Consider the following 16,831-nt stretch of genomic DNA (forward strand, 5'->3'; position numbering starts at 1 on the left):
AACCCTCAGCTTTCAGGGAAGGTTAGAAAAAATCCAGAGCAGGAAATGCTCATGTTTTGTTACAGGGAAACTGTTCTGATATTCTGTCTAGAGCCATCACTGTTAGAGACAGCCTGTCATCTTATGGAAAGATAAATGCAGTGAAGCCATGATTCCTGGGTATGACTTCTGCAATCCTACTTTTTTTTTTTTTATTTTTTTTTCAACGTTTTTTATTTATTTTTGGGACAGAGAGAGACAGAGCATGAACGGGGAAGGGGCAGAGAGAGAGGGAGACACAGAATCGGAAACAGGCTCCAGGCTCCGAGCCATCATCAGCCCAGAGCCTGACGCGGGGCTCGAACTCACGGACCACGAGATCATGACCTGGCTGAAGTCGGACGCTTAACCGACTGCGCCACCCAGGCGCCCCTGCAATCCTACTTTTAACCTGAGCTGGACACAGACTACATTCTGAGGCAGAGGACTTTTGATTTGATGCATTGAGCCTCTTTTATCATATTTCAACATGTACCCTTAGGTCCCAGAAAGCTACAACAATGGCAGTCATGTGTGATAAATTAATAATAATAGTAGTAATAATGATACTATACTGCACTCTCAGCTTTACACATTCATCTCATCGAATCCCCAGGATAGCCTTAGAGAACAACTCTGCTCTACTGGTTGAGAAGCAAGACAGCCTTGTTTCAAATTCATGCTCCAACACTTCTATGTGATTCTGGGCAATTTAGAAATCACTCTGTGCCTGGGTTTTCTCATTTGTAAAAGGAGAAGTGTAATAGAACCTTTCTCACAGACTAATTGTGAGAATTTTACCATATGTAATATATACAAATGCTCAATTCTTGTGCCTGGAACAAAGTATGTTTTTAATAAATAGTAACAACTTTATCCTTATTTTGCAAAAGAGAACATTAATTATTTTGCTTCAAGTCACAAAGCCAGTCAAGTGACAGGGCCAGGACTCAAAGTTAGGTCTGCCAGACTCCTCAAACCCCAGCTTTTTTGGCACATCACCTCAAGGAAGGGATCTTTGATACTTTGTTTGCTGATGCAGTCTTAATACCTAGAAAAGGGTTTTGGCACAAAGTGCTCAGAAATGTATGTTGAATGAGTGTATGATGCTCTGTTGTCCTTTCATATTCTTTCCTTCTCTCTCTATGACATTCTCCTACCATGGAAGGATATGATAAACTCACCCACAGCAGGGGGAAAAAATCACTGATAAGGGTTTTGGTCATTTGCCTTTTAACCCTGGAAAAATTCTGATGATGGTAGAAGATATTTCCCTTTGTGGAATTTTGGTTTCTGTGATCTACCCAATTAAACATAGTGGGTGACTGCCTCCTTATACAGGTGGAAGGTTGGCCTTACCTGATGCACTGCTTTTGACCATACTTATCTTCTTCCTACTTCTAAGATGATCTAACAGGAAGTAATGCTATTTTTCTTTCCATTTGATGGACAGAGGGATAGTGCGACAGACAAGAGAGGTGGGGTACAGATTTTTTCTCAATTGCTTTTTTCTGTGATTACTTTATTAATACAGTGTCCTAGAGAAGGAAAGATCACAGGGGTGCTACCTTATTGCTTCTGCAATTTGAAGCTAATGCCCCAAATCTGGAAAGAGACCAGAGACGGATTTCTTTTTCCTCTTCATTTTTTTCTTATAAAAGGAGATTTACTTCTAAATCTATAATTTAAATGGAGGCAAACACCCCAGAAAACAACTTCTACAACAAACTCCCCTCCTACTACAAAAACCCCTTTATTTAAATTCCAGTGTGCAGTTGTAAATGGAACACAGTGCTGGAACTGGAGAGAGAGCCTTTTCCCTGCAGAGTTCATTCATCTGAAATGGAAGGATGCCCTCTGCTGGGTTTTGGCACATGGTGAAGCATGATTCCTAGGGAGGAAAAGAAGCTGATGTTGGTAGTTTCCTTAACATCTGTGATGTTTTAAACGGTCACACGAAACCATTTGATTTAGCTTAAATTTAGATGAGTGAGAAAAATCAAGATGTATGAATCATCTGTGCAATACAACTGTTTGAAAGGAGGGAGAGAGAGAAATTGAGAGGGGCAGAGAATGAAGTCGACAGAACAGAAACAGGCATATGGAGGCACACTGTGGGAGACAGTGAGATGGGGTGGAGAGAGCATGAGGCCGTTTTGCAACAGCTCCCTTATTTTCCTGCATCATTGCTGCCAGACCCAGGGATGGGTCTCCACTGCAAGGACCTTAACAGAGTACAATGGGAAAGAGCAGAGGAATTAACAAGAATGCTCAGCTCTTTTTTCCTGATGACCCTCATTCCCAGCCAGACTTCTATGTAAAGATGGAAGCAATGAAACAGTCAAGGGAAAGAAATTACTTTAGAAAACAAATCTTCACTGTCCTGGCATGCGCCATCGGGGGAGGGAGGGTCAAGGAGCTAGTTGGGGGCTGGGAGGGGTGGAGGGTGGGGAAGCAAGTTCAGCTTGAAACTTTTAAAGCAATAATCTTGTTGATTTGGCATCAGGAGATCTTTACACAAAAAAAATTGTGTTCCTGAAGTTTGGACATAAGTTATTTTAGAAATTCTAGTAGGAAATAGGTTAGAAATAGTGTGTTGATTCTGGACCAACCATAAAACTTTTACAGTAGAAATCTATAAAACCCACATTGGAACTGAGCTATAAAACATAGAATGAATCAGAGTGGGGACTCTGGTAATGAAGAGGAGTAGAAGAGCTGTTGATCTAGGCAGGTCTCTTAAACTAGCTGATATTGAGCTGTGACTGCTTGATAATTCAGTATCCATTGAAAGTGCTATTTTATTCAGTTCAAGAATGAAGGAATTGTTACCAAGCATAGGTAGTTTATAGACTAGAAATATAGACTCTAAGCCAGCTTTCAGAGAGAACTTGTATAACTTCTCTGCAGAAATGGGCCACCAAAGAAGCCTGTGCCACAATTAGGAAGGTGCTGGCTCCAGAAATGCCTCTGGATTGGGTCCTCTCCAGCAAAACAGATGATTTGTTCTCTGCCCCTTTTCCTACATAATTCTGTTCCTAAGTAAAGTCTCCAGTGAATGAGTATATCTGTGGTTACTGAATCAGTCACATATAAAAACAACAGAAGACAATGGGAAATGTGGCTTTTAGGTTTCTAGCCTTTACAGTACAGGAAGACGCTTTAGAAGGAGACTGGATTGGTTACAAGTGAGCCGAACCACAGTATCTGCCAGATGCACTGTTTTGTTTGTTTTAATCAGATTATTGAGGTACAATTTACATATAATAAACTGTATTCATTTAAATTATAATTTGATGGGTTTGGGCAGATATTTACACCCGTGAATCTATTAATACATTTGAAATACAGAGCATTTCCACCCCCACACCCCCAAATATTCGTCATGCCAATTGACAGTCAGTCCCTTTCTCCAACCCCTGTCCCTTGGTGACCATTAATCTTTCTGTCAATATAGTTTTCTATTCTTCTAATGTCTTTATCTGGTTTTGGTGTCAGGGTGATGATGACCTCATCAGGTGAGTTTGGTAGTGCTCTAACTTGTGCAACTTTAATTTCTGTTTCTCTTTATTCTTTGGTGTAGAGTATTAAATCATTCAGCATCACTTTGCTTTTATATGAAGGGCTTCTTATACACTATTATTGTAGTGTGGGTCTGCTGTAGATGAATTCTTTCAGCATTTTTATGTCTGAAAAAATTCCATCTTTGATTCTTACAAGATATCTTTGCTGGATATAGAATTCTAAGGTTGAAAGGATTTTTTTTTTCTTTTAGTACTTAAGAGACATTGCTCCTCTATCTTCCATTTGCATTACTTCTGATAAAACATATGCTGTCATCCTTATCTTTGTTCCTCTGTATGTGTGTCTTCTCCTTCCCCTTGCTGCTTTTAAGATTTTTCTTTTAATCACTTGATTTCAGAAACTTGATTATGATATATCTTGGTATAGCTTTCTTCATGTTTCTTTTGCTTAGGGTTCATTGACATTCTTGGATGTATAGTTTTTCTTTTAATCTAATTTGGAACAGTTTCAGCCATTCTTTTTTCTTTTTCTTTTTTTTTTAATATGAAATTTATTGTCAAATTGGTTTCCGTACAACATCCAGTGCTCATCCCAACAGGTGCCCTCCTCAATACCCATCACCCACCCTGCCCTCCCTCCCACCCCCCATCAACCCTCAGTTTGTTCTAAGTTTTTAAGAGTCTTTTATGGTTTGGCTCACTCCCTCTCTAACTTTTTTTTTTCTTTCCCTTCCCCCATGGTCTTCTGTTAAGTTTCTCAGGGCCACATAAGAGTGAAAACAGATGGTATCTGTCTTTCTCTGTATGACTTATTTCACTTAGCATCACACTCCAGTTCCATCCACGTTGCTACAAAAGGGCATATTTCATTATTTCTCATTGCCATGTAGTATTCCATTGTGTATATAAACCACAATTTCTTTATCCATTCATCAGTTGATGGACATTTAGGCTCTTTCCATAATTTGACTATTGTTGGAAGTGCTGCCATAAATATTGGGGTGCAAGTGCCCCTATGCATCAGCACTTCTGTACCCCTTGGGTAAAGTCCTAGCAATGCTATTGCTGGGTCATAGGGTAGATCTGTTTTTAATTTTCTGAGGAACCTCCACACTGTTTTCCAGAGTGGCTGTACCAGTTTGCATTCCCACCAACAGTGCAAGAGGGTTCCCATTTCTCCACATCCTCGTCAGCATCTGTAGTTTCCTGATTTGTTCATTTTGGCCACTCTGACTGGCGTGAGGTGATATATGAGTGTGGTTTTGATTTGTATTGGACTGATGCAGAGTGACGTTGAGCATCTTTTCATGTGCCTGTTGGCCATCTGGATGTCTTCTTTAGAGAAGTGTCTATTCATGTTTTCTGCCCATTTCTTCACTGGATTATTTGTTTTTCGGGTGTGGAGTTTGGTGAGTTCTTTATAGATTTTGGATACTAGCCCTTTGTCCGATATGTCATTTGCAAATATCTTTTCCCATTCTGTTGGTTGCCTTTTAGTTTTGTTGATTGTTTCCTTTGCAGTGCAGAAGGTTTTTATCTTCATGAGGTCCCAATAGTTCATTTTTTCTTTTAATTCCCTTGCCTTTGGAGATGTGTCAAGTAAGAAATTGCTGCGGCTGAGGTCAGAGAGGTTTTTTCCTGCTTTCTCCTCTAGGGTTTTGATGGTTTCCTGTCTCACATTCAGGTCTTTATCCATTTGAGTTTATTTTTGTGAATGGTGTAAGAAAGTGTTCTAGTTTCATTCTTCTGCATGTTGTGTCCAGCTCTCCCAGCACCATTTGTTAAAGAGACTATCTTTTTTCCATTGGATATTCTTTCCTGCTTTGTCAAAGATTAGTTGGCCATACTTTTGTGGGTCCAATTCTGGAGTCTCTATTCTATTCCATTGGTCTATGTGTCTGTTTTTGTGCCAATACCATGCTGTCTTGATGATTACAACTTTGTAGTAGAGGCTAAAGTCTGGGATTATGATGCCTCCCGCTTTGGTCTTCTTCTTCAAAATTACTTTGGCTATTCGGGGTCTTTTGTGGTTCCATACAAATTTTAGGATTACTTGTTCTAGCTTCGAGAAGACTGCTGGTGCAATTTTGATTGGGATTGCATTGAATGTGTAGATAGCTTTGGGTAGTTTTGACATTTTAACAATATTTATTCTTCCAATCCATGAGCATGGAATGTTTTTCCATTTCTTTATATCTTCTTCAATTACCTTCATAACTTTCTATAGTTTTCAGCATACAGATCTTTTACATCTTTGGTTAGGTTTATTCCTAGGTATTTTATGCTTCTTGGTGCAATTGTGAATAGGATCAGTTTCTTTATTTGTCTTTCTGTTGCTTCATTGTTAGTGTATAAGAATGCAACTGATTTCTGTTTATTGATTTTGTATCCTGTGACTTTGCTGAATTCATGTATCAGTTCTAGTAGACTTTTATTTTTTCAAATATTATTTAGATCTTCCCTTCCTTCTCTTCTTTTCAGAGTCTCTACTTACATGCATATTAGGCTGCTTGAAGTTGTTCCATAGCTCACTCCTTTTCATTTTGGATAGTTTCTCTTGCTATGTCTCCCAATCTATTCCTAATCTTTTCTTGTAAAATGTCTAATCTTGTGTTAATCCTATCCAGTTTATTTTTTTTAATTTCAGGAATTATAATTTTATCTTCAGGAATTTCATTTTTAAAAAGTATATATTCCATATCTCTACTTAACATGTTCAATATATCTTCTAGCTTTTTTAACATATGGGATATAGGTATAATAACTTGTTTTAATCTCCTTGCCTGACAATTCTAGTATCTGTGTCAGTTCTGGGTTGGTTTTAATTGATTGATTTTTTTTCCACATTGGGAGTCATATATTCTACTTCTTTACCTGCCTGGTAATTTTTTTTATTGGATTCTGCATATTGTGAATCTTATCTGGTTGGGTAAAAGTATTCCTTGTTGGGATATTTTTGTATTCCTATAAATATTCTTTTTTTTTAATGTTTATTTATTTTGAGGGAAAGAGAAACCAGGCAAGCAGAGGAGGGGCAGAGAGAGATGGAGAGAAAGAATTTCACACAGGCTTCACACTGTCAGTGCAGAACCTGATGCAGGGCTGGATCTCACAAACCCATGAGATCCTGACCTGAGCTGAAATCAAGAGTCAGATGCTTAACTGATTAAGCACTCAGGCGCCCCTGTATTTCTATAAATATTCTTAAACTTTTTTGCTGAGATGCAATTAAGTTACTTGGAAAAAGTTTGCTATTTGGGGTTCTGTTTTGAAGATTTTCAAGACAGAATTAGCTTTAGTCCAAAGCTAATTATTCCCTATTATGGAAGCATAATGTTGTGGGATCTTTATCTAATGTCCCACTGATTATTGGGAACAGGCATCCTTCTCAGACACTGTCCCTTTTAATCTTTTCAGGTTCTTTTGCTAGCCTTCTGTACTTGCCTTACATGCATGTGCTGATGAGTACGCTGCTGAACGCAAGCTGGCTCTGCACATCTTCAGAGTTCTCCACGAAGCCCTTCATTCTCTAGCACTTTGTCCTGTAAACTCTAGCCATCTTAGTCTCCTGGGCTTTTAGTTCTGTTTCCTCAACCCAGAGTGTCTACCAGGTTCTGTTTAGGTTCCCTTTTCCTGTACACAGCTTGGAAAACTGAAGAACTCACTTCATTTATTTCCTGGGTCCCAGGAAAGATGAGTGGGAGGATGAGTGGGGGGTGGGGAATGTTTGATAATTTTGGTTTCTTTATGGGAATGTGTTATGATATTAAATAAGTAGTTTCATAAACCACCAATGTAATCAACGTAAAGTTAGATGTTTTGTTAGGTTTTGAAACCATTCTATTTTAAACCTCTTGAAAATATTTCTCATATATGTGAGAAGTGGTTTTTAAATGTTTGGGCCATATTCTTCTTTGAAAATCTGATGAAAGTTATAGACCTTCTCATTATACATGTACACAATCTTCTTTACAATATAAGAGCTTTCTGAGAATTTATCCCTAGGTAACTAACTTTTCAATAAAAGGAGTACTTTGGAGACGGTGCCTACTGGAGTGTATCCCACTTCTTAGTTGTCTTTGAAGATTTTACTTAGTAATGTGACCCACTTCTTCACAAGTAAGTACAATCATATCTCATGTTGATATTTTTGTATTTAATTATGTAATCAATGAATTTAGAACTTTATGTTATCTTTTTTAGAACTTTATCTTCTTCTTTTTTTTTTTTGGAAGTCATCAGTATCCTTTGTGGTCATTTTCTTAATTATTAGCAATTTCATCAGAGGTCCAAATGGATGGAGAATCTTCTGAACATTTGTCTACCCCTCTTGCCTTGGATCTTCTAGACACAGTAGATGTTTAATCTTCAAGCCTCCTTCATCAAAGTCATAAATTATTTGTTCCTGGCCTGTTCCCTCCACTTCAGAAGGCACGGGGTTAGAGAAGTCTGAAATTTGAGCCTAAGTCAGGTTCTTGGAATTTAAATTAGGCAATATTTTCTTGTGTGATTGCTTCTTTGTCCTTTTTTTTTCTACTTAATTGAGGATAGTTTTTGTTAGCAACAACAATGACAATAACAGTAAAAGCTAACTTGGATGATACACTCTGCCAAGCGTTTTGCCTCCTTGTTCTCTTGTACATTGTAAAATAGTTCGGTGAATAGTACTACTATCATCTTTCCCACCCCCAGTTTCGTACCTGAAGAAAAGTAAAGCTTAGAGAATTTACGAAACAGTTTAAATACCTTCAGATCACAAGTGGCAGAGTGAGGATTCAGCTTTGGGTGTGTCTGTGTCTGACTCTAGAGTTTGGAACCTTTTAAAATCAAGGCTGCAAAGTTCTTAACCTTCATCTCCCTGGCTTTCAATTCTACTGTTTAGCAGCGTAATCACACCCTGAATTACTTCATCAGGTGAAACTTCTCCACATTCAAGATCTTAAACTTAGAAACATCCTGCTGTGGCCCCAATGTTCTGTCCTTCTGTCTATCCCCTTGTCTCTCTATTGAACTTGTTCTATCATCAGTGATATTGTGTGTCCTTTTGCCTTTTCTACTTCTCTCAGCTTATACTCACAATTTTGGTTTCACTTGTTTCCCTCCCTTACTGTGTTCAGGAATATGGTAATACTTAGTCTGTTATCACCTGCTGGACAGGCTCTGTGGAGCTCCCAAGTTTGTCCATTCCCAGTCCTACGCAACCCCCTTCATCCGTTTTTCCTCTTTTCCTCTAGTATAACTAAGGGCATTATTGGAGAATATCTAAAGTCATAGCAAAGAAGTCTCCAACGAAGTTGTATTATCAGCATTATCTAGGCTCATTGTCTAATTTTCATATCAATACTTTGTTGGTTTTCTTTTGTGACCCACATAACCAACTGCTCCAGTGTTTTCTAATTTCACCAAACAGAAGTCCCATTGCCATCTTCTGCTCTCTCTTTATCACATCCATTATTATCTTTCTCTTTTTCTAGTCTTCAAGTCTATTTGCAGCTCTAATCTTGTAGGGTATTTTAATTTTACAGATATTTTACCTAAACATTAAAAAAAAAAAACTAGCATAGAATGATGCCTCATCATTAGTTACTTATTTCAGGTCTCTGGTTTTGATTAGTGACCCCACAATTTTCGCAGTCATAGACACTCAAAATATCGGTTTTCTTTTACTCCACCATCTTTCTCGTACTCATATCTGATCACTTGCCAAGGTTTACACTGTATCCATTGGGATCTTCATTTTCACATTTTGGAAGCTCCTCTCAGAAAATAAGAATAGCAAAGTAAAGTGGAAGCAGACATCTGGATACAAGAGTAAGTTCTTTTCCTTGCTAGTATGGGTATTGGTCCAGTTATTTGGTCAATTTCTTTAAATGAAGATAATAAAATACCTACAACATTCGGTATTTTGAGAATTAAGTGAGATGAAGCATAAAAACTCACAGTGCCTGGAACATGGTGCACTCTAACCCTTTGCTAATATTATTAAGGCAAAAGCTTTAGAGAAAACATAGACTTAGGATGTATAGGTGGGGAGAGATAGAGATAATAAAAAGAATTAAGAGAAGGCTGGGTCAATAAATCATGAGAGGAGAAAGGAGTATATTCTGAGTCTATCCTCAGACATCAATGTCCAAGAGGTCTGATTCATGGGGGCAGGATGCTGCACAGCATCTGAGCTTCTGGTTAGTGGTAGTGTTTTTATTATGAAGCAAGTACTATGGTCAAATGCCATTCAGTGTCATGTGAGCTGATATGTGGGCTGTTAGAGATATTCCATCTCAGTTCATGACACTTTTCCATAAATATTAAACATAATTATTTAAATAGTGTTGGGTGCTTGGGTGGCTCAGTCAGTTAAGTGTCCAGCTCTTGGCTTCGGCTCAGGTCGTGATCTCATGGTTCATGAGTTTGAGCCCTGAATCTGGCTCTTTGATGTCAGTACAGAGTCTGCTTCAGATCCTCTGTCCCCCTCTTTCTCTGCCCCTCCCCTGCTTGCTCTCTCTCTCTCTCTCTCTCTCAAAAATAAACATTTAAAATAAACAAAGTTATATTTATTCATTTTGGTACTATGTAGGTTATTAATATCTTCACTAACAATGCTATCTACAACATATTACTGAGAGTTTATGAGATTAAAAAATTATTAGCAACACACCTATTTTTTCTTAAGATGAAACATACCAGTTACTTATAAGATACTCTACACTATTATTTCCTTACAATAGGATGATGATTTTCGCTCTCTTTTTAATAGTAAGTACAGTTTTACCTTATTCAACTCAGAAAACATTTTTTTTATGTGAGAATGTCAAAAAGTGACATCTGATTTGTTCTTTATTATTCGAACAAAGCTAATCCATTTAAACGTGTGTCCAAGTAAGAGGCAGAAGGCTGAAGGAATTAATTTCTTAGATTCTTCTGTTAGCACCTCTTCTCTCTCATATCCTCTCAGATCAAGACCAAGTTGGAAGACTGATGGGGCTACCAACAAGATGAGGTTGCCAAAGATTTGCTTTATTAGGTTTTGAAAAGACAAATGTAGTGAGATGCATGCAGATGTTTCATACGGAAACATAGAACCTTGGATTAAGAAGGTCGGTTTGGATGTCAGCTTCTCAAGTGTTTCTCTCAGTACATGAATTCTTTCTACCATATCCCTAGGCAAAGATGAACAATCTTTGAACACACCCAGTGACAACAACCTCACTGTGGTTCAAGGCAACCTATTTGATTGTAGTACCCCTTTAAATATTACAAAGTTCTGCCTTTAACTTCCTGCACTTGTTGGTCTTAGTTCTTGAACCTAGAAAAATGAAATTAAAACCATTCCCTCATTCATAACTATAATTTCATTTGCAAAAATATTGGGAAGTTTTCTCTGAGGTTCCCTTGACTCTTACTTGTCTCATGGTTTTCTAAACTTCCACATCTTAATTATTCTCCTTAGGACCTAATCTCGTCTTTAAATGCAGCACCCAAAACAAGAGCTAGTCTTCTAGATTATTGTCTCTATGAATATTATCTCTATCACTCTATGAATGGAGCCTACATTTAAGCATCTATGCCATACAATGAATCCTACTGAGTCTGAGGCTAGTTAAAATACTTATATAACTTTCATGTGAACGTTTCTCAAGATAAAAATTTCTTATACCCTTGGTTTTTAGGTCCATTTTACTAGGTCTCAACATCCCTTTCCCATGGATATGTGGTTAGTAGACAATAATTAAGACAACAAGGAAACAGAATTTTCCTGTGAAATACAAGCTGCTATTTTTGATGACTATCATTCTCTTTCTGGAAGCAGATCAGTCTGGAGCTAGTATCATTCCTTAGGTCATGGAGTAAAGAATTTATCAAATGACTCAAGATTCCATCTCCAGAAAAATGTGGTCATGGACTATAACAAACCATAGTCAAAGTTTGGGCTTTATGATGGAAGTAGCTGTTAACAGCTTTTGCTACGTAACAAACCACCCCAAAACTTAGTGGTTTAGAACAACATTTACTGTATAGATTGTGATGTTTCCTGGACTTGGCTGCTTGTTGTGGTCTACTTGTGGCTCGGCTAGAGCTGAGTGGTCTAGGATGATCTCACTTACATGGAAATTGGTTCCTCAGATGTTCTCCTCTTTAGAAGCCTAGCTGGAACTTGTTACATGGTGGCAAAGACGTTCCTAGAAGTGAAAGAGGCCAAGCTGTGAAGCTGAAGCACATTAAAAACCTCTGCTAAGTCATGGTTGTTTTGTCTCATTGACTAGAGCAAGTCATAGGGTCAGGCCCAGATTCAAGGTGGAGAAAACAGACTCCACCTACTGATCAGAGGACCACCAATGTCACGTCCTAGAGTGGTGTGCACACAGTGAGGCATGAACACCTTGGTGGCAATGACTGCAATAAACTACCAAAGTGCAGACCTTTGACATCATCTAATCCTGGCTTTTTGCCTGAGTCAGATGTGCTCAGTGACATTTTCGTGTTGGAGGATTGCATACTTTTGATTTACCGAAGTCTGTTAATGATGCTTTAACACTGCATGTGGTCATGAAATTAGTTTGTGTAACAGTTTGGCATTCAAAGCACAGCTCTGTAGAACTAAATCAAGGAATCAGTCCTCTTCAAATTGCCACAGTCACATACCATCGTCTCAGTCCTACAGTAATCCTGTAGCATCACCACTAACATCTCGTGATGTGCTGGTTCCACTGACCAAATCTTTGCCTTCAGCTTTGCTGATTTGTTTGGCTCTTACCTTATTCTTGCAGAGAAAATGTGGAAGGACTATGATTATAGTGTTTTCATCTCATATTTTGGGTGCTGCCTTTAAATCAATGACATGAAGAATCATATAGCAGTAGGTACCTTGAAACCTGTTTATGCGCTATTTAACTTTCACTCCAAAAATTTAGAGTCCGTTAAAGAGAGAGTTTTTGAGGCATGTAGGCATTACGTATTCCAAAATTATAGGCCCAAGGAACAGCTTCATCCGTATGGTCTTTCCTTAATATATATATCCTGGCTTTACCATTTCACAAATTTTAGTGAATTGTCCCACTTGATCAAGACTTTGCCGCATTTAGTTTTGCCTGCTGTAATTGTCTGTATGGCAGGATACTTATAAAGTGTCTGGTAGGTACATTGTTTAATTACTTGCACAATATATCAAAACTTGAGGCTTAAATTTGATGCTATGTACCTAGGCCCTATGAAAGTATAAAATAGTTGTGTTGAGGGGAGCCTAGGTGGCTCAGTTGGTTGAGTGTCTGACTCTTGATTTCGGCTCAGGTCATGATCCCAGGGTCGTGGATTGAGCCCTGCGTCAAGCACCACACTGAGCATGAAGCCTGCTTCAGGTTTTCTCTCTCTCTCTCCCTCCTTCTGCCCCTCCCTGCTCGCACACCTGCACATATACGCTCTCTCTCTCTAAAAAAAAACAGAAACATAAAACCAAAAACAAACCAGTTGTGTCTGTTTGTGACTTGGACACAAATTAAAGAGGACACAGAGCATACCATCTCATAAGGGGCTCCAGGAGCCAATTTGCCTGTATCTCAATTTAGATGTAAATTGCTAACTATTCCCAATCTGATTGAAAAGAAAATATATTTGTGCATAATCAGTGTTTTCTTATTTGGATTTAAAGACATAATGTAAGCATTGAACCTCTTTTTTTTTTAATCTTAGAAACTGCATAAAAATAATGTACCATTCTATGAGTAGGTGAGAGTTAATAGAAATTTTAATGAGCATCCATTTCTAATAGAACTTGAAATCGCTATCTCAGTAAAGAAGAGCTTTGGTTGGTAATGAGCTGTATTTCTGTTCTTGTGAGCAGAGAGACTTAGTGTTTTCTCAACCAGCAGAGGGCTCTCACAATATAAGAAAACACATTAAATATAAAGTAGGATAAATGAGCTCAATTAAAATTAAATGCCTTAAATATCTGGATAATAGACAAAGTTTCAAATGTATATTTCCTTTCAGGAAAAGAAAAATCTAGGAGGAACAATTTTGAACTGACTATTCAAGAACTTAAAACAAATGTCATAAATATTTTATCCGTCGGGGGCCTAAGCCTGAATCAAACATTTATACCATTCATTTACATTTTGAAAGGAAAAAAATAAGGAAAAGGAAAGTGAATGTATTTTCTCTTAGAGTTTCTGGCCCTTAGGACCTATTTTTCTATAAACATCTAGTTTGTTACCGTGATATTATATATGATTACAACCCAGCAAACATTTCACATGGGGATTCGACAAAGTAAATAGCTCCTGTGCCAAGTGGCAGGCTTCCTTATGTTCAGGTAGGATTATGATACATTGTGTTGTGTTTTGTTTTGTTTTTAATCACTCCTTGGACTCCCAGCTTGGTTGAACTCAGCCCAAGATGTTTTTCTCTCCAAACACAAAAATTAAGCTAAAGACTTGACCATATGTTTGGTCCTGGTTGGTGTTTATTCTCTGGATTAGGTTCAAAGAATCAATAGAGTGAATAAAACGAAGCAAAGTACCTGTCTAACAACAAGCCCTGAACTGCTGAAGCAAAGACGAACCCTGGGCTTCCTCTTTGGGTGCAATGAAGTCAGTCTTGTGGGGAATCAGTAGGGTTCAGTGGCCCCAGGAACCAGGGCTCATCCATTTATTGTGGATTTCAGCCACTCTCTCAGACTCCTGTGGCCTATTTGAGAATCTGAGGAGGTGAATCAGAATTAGTGATTATCAAAGTGTTCTCTGTGGTGCCCCAGACGTACCCTCAACCTTTCCTTAAGGGGCCTCTGATGGGTAGTGGGAGTGGGAAGGATTTCAAGCTCTCCTCAGAATGCCAAACTATACCCTGTGATCCACACATTCGATAGTATTCCACCTATGGTTTCTGTTGAAAGATCTGAAATAAACAAAAAAAGTTCAGTTAAGGAACTTGGGAAAACAGAAACAAATGTCTAAAGTTTTTTTTTTTTTTTTCATTATTTCTATATTATTTAAATTTCTCTGGAACTTGGGTCATAGTGCTACAATGCAGGGTGGGAGTTGTGATCTACAGTAGGTGGGGCAGATTTGGATGTGTCCCTGTGTATGGCTTCTAGGCTATTGTAAAAGTAGTAATTCTGAAAAGACTACAAGGAATAAAATGAATAGTCATGGAGCAAACATTGAGTGCCCTCTGTGTACAAAGCAATGTGCAATGTTCTAGAGATTCAAAGATTTTAAATGCACAGTTCCTTTATCTAGGGTCAAAATGTAAGAGATGTGTGTGAGGGGGAGAAGGAAGTGAGCATGACACATGCTATGTCACTCTAAGCTAGTTGTGCTAAGTGCTGAGTTAATCGTAAAAGTTTAGAAGGAGAAAAAAGGTGTATTTCAGTCAGGGCAATGAGGGAAGGTTCTAAGCAGGAGGGAGCCTTTGAGCTGTGCTTTGCAAAATGAGTAAGATTTTCATAAGAAGTGGTGGGATTGTGCCCCTAATTCTGTGCCACATGTATTCCTAGCATAAGAGATTTCTAGAGAGAAATCTAGAGTTATGCCTAACTTGTGGACATCTTTGATTCTTTCTAATGAGGTGTGATTCAGTTTAGTTCTGGGAAAGATCTAGGTGATGAATTGCAGGGTAAAAGAATTCTAGGGACTTACTGTTTTTTCCTGAAGGAATAACAGGTCAACTTAGATCTCTATAAAATGGTGTTAACTAAGGAAAAAAATTTTATGACTTTTCTCTGACATACAGTTTAGCTCTGTGCTGATTGTGTCCAGCTTCCCTGCCACCACTGAGGTTGCCCCGTCAAAAGCCCCAAAGACATTAGTGTCCACTGAGGGCAGGAAGGTCCTTCCTTGTTCTTCTCTTTGGGGTCCTCAGGTATCACACATTTTTTGGACTGTGCTGTGCTTTGGAGCTTGAAATGACCTTAGTGTGAACCTTGGTCTTTTGGTTTAAACTTGAATGAGTCAGGGGAGTTTAAACATGTAGTAAAGGGAGTGAGAAGTTAGATGGAAGGACCTAGGTGTTGCCTTGGCTATGGGAATATTTGCGGAGGAAACGGGCTCCTGTCTGTCTATTGTGTTTTGTCTCTGAGAGAAAAAAGGGTAAGATCTAAATTTTCAGATTTTTACAAGTCAAAATGGGAAATAAATCAATTTCATTCTGTCACTGATTGAGAGCCCTGATGCAGAAATGGCAGCAAATCTCGGTTCCTTCTCAGGCAAAGCATGCAATAAAAATAACAATGTGATTTTTCCCGAGTTTGCGAAGCTCAGTCTACCCTTTCACTTTGGGTAGTGCAGAACTCAGGTGACAGGCAGGTTATTCACAATGAATATTCAGTCAAGATCATTCTTTTCCCTGGGTTCAAAAACATGTATTTAAAAAATGCATTGCAATTCACAGTATAAGAAGTGGAGGTTGAAAATATAATTGAATGTTTAATTATATTTTTATTTTGTAGAAAAACACTTGATACATTTTCCCGAACTTCTCTTCATCATTGACCGGTTTAATACTTTTGAAATGACCGATAAATGAATGAATGAGGACCTATTATGTGCTATGCCAGGCCTTTTGGAAGATTTAGTAGCAATATAAACTGTGATGTTTGCATACCAGAAACCTGCAGTGAGACTGTGAAGTCAAGAGTATGTGCAGGATTCTTTGTTCCACATGGATTTTTTTTTTCCAGGTTATAAAGGCTATAGGACGCAAGAGGAGAAAAAGATTGGTGAAAGATGGAATTATCTGGAAAGACTTCTTGAGCTCGTAGAATTTCATTCTTTCATGATCTCTCTCTCTATACATTTAGCTCAACTTTCTGAGTGACCTTGAGCACGTTAACACTGCGTATGTCAGTTTCCACATGTATAAAAGAGGAACAATCCTATCTGCTTCATGGGATTATTTTTTAGGTATTGTTTTAAGCAATGGAAATATGGAAAGGGTAACGCCCCAGTCTCTGCCCACAAGGAACTCACAGTGTGCAGGTAGACACAGAAACAAATTTGTCCCTTGGCGTGAAAGTACAGTGAAAGAAGTATGTGCTGTGTCGCTGTGTTATGACATCTAGAGGCATCAGGAGTGACTGCCTGAGACATTCTGGGAAGGCTTCACAGCAGAGAAAATGCTTGCTTGGGTCTTTCAAGGGGACTAGAAGTTTATACAGTGAGCAAAGGCGGGAACAAAAAAGTAGAACGTGCAAACTCACAGACATGGTACTTTCTGTACATGCTTTTAGTTGGGTATGACTCAAGTTCCGACTGTGTTTCAGGTATCAAGTTCCTTACAAGTCACCCCAAAGTTTAGTG

At 38.4% G+C, this 16,831-nt stretch overlaps 1 protein-coding gene across 1 annotated transcript in view; it reads left to right on the forward strand.

The window, feature by feature from the left end:
• The window catches only part of GRXCR1 (glutaredoxin and cysteine rich domain containing 1), a 308,046-nt gene that overhangs the window by 249,677 nt on the left and 41,538 nt on the right, over window positions 1–16,831 (forward strand). The gene's annotated exons all lie outside the window — the stretch shown is intronic.

Source organism: Panthera onca, chromosome B1 (genome assembly GCF_046562875.1).
Source record: "Panthera onca isolate mPanOnc1 chromosome B1, mPanOnc1 haplotype 2, whole genome shotgun sequence".
Taxonomy (NCBI): Eukaryota; Metazoa; Chordata; class Mammalia; order Carnivora; family Felidae; genus Panthera; species Panthera onca.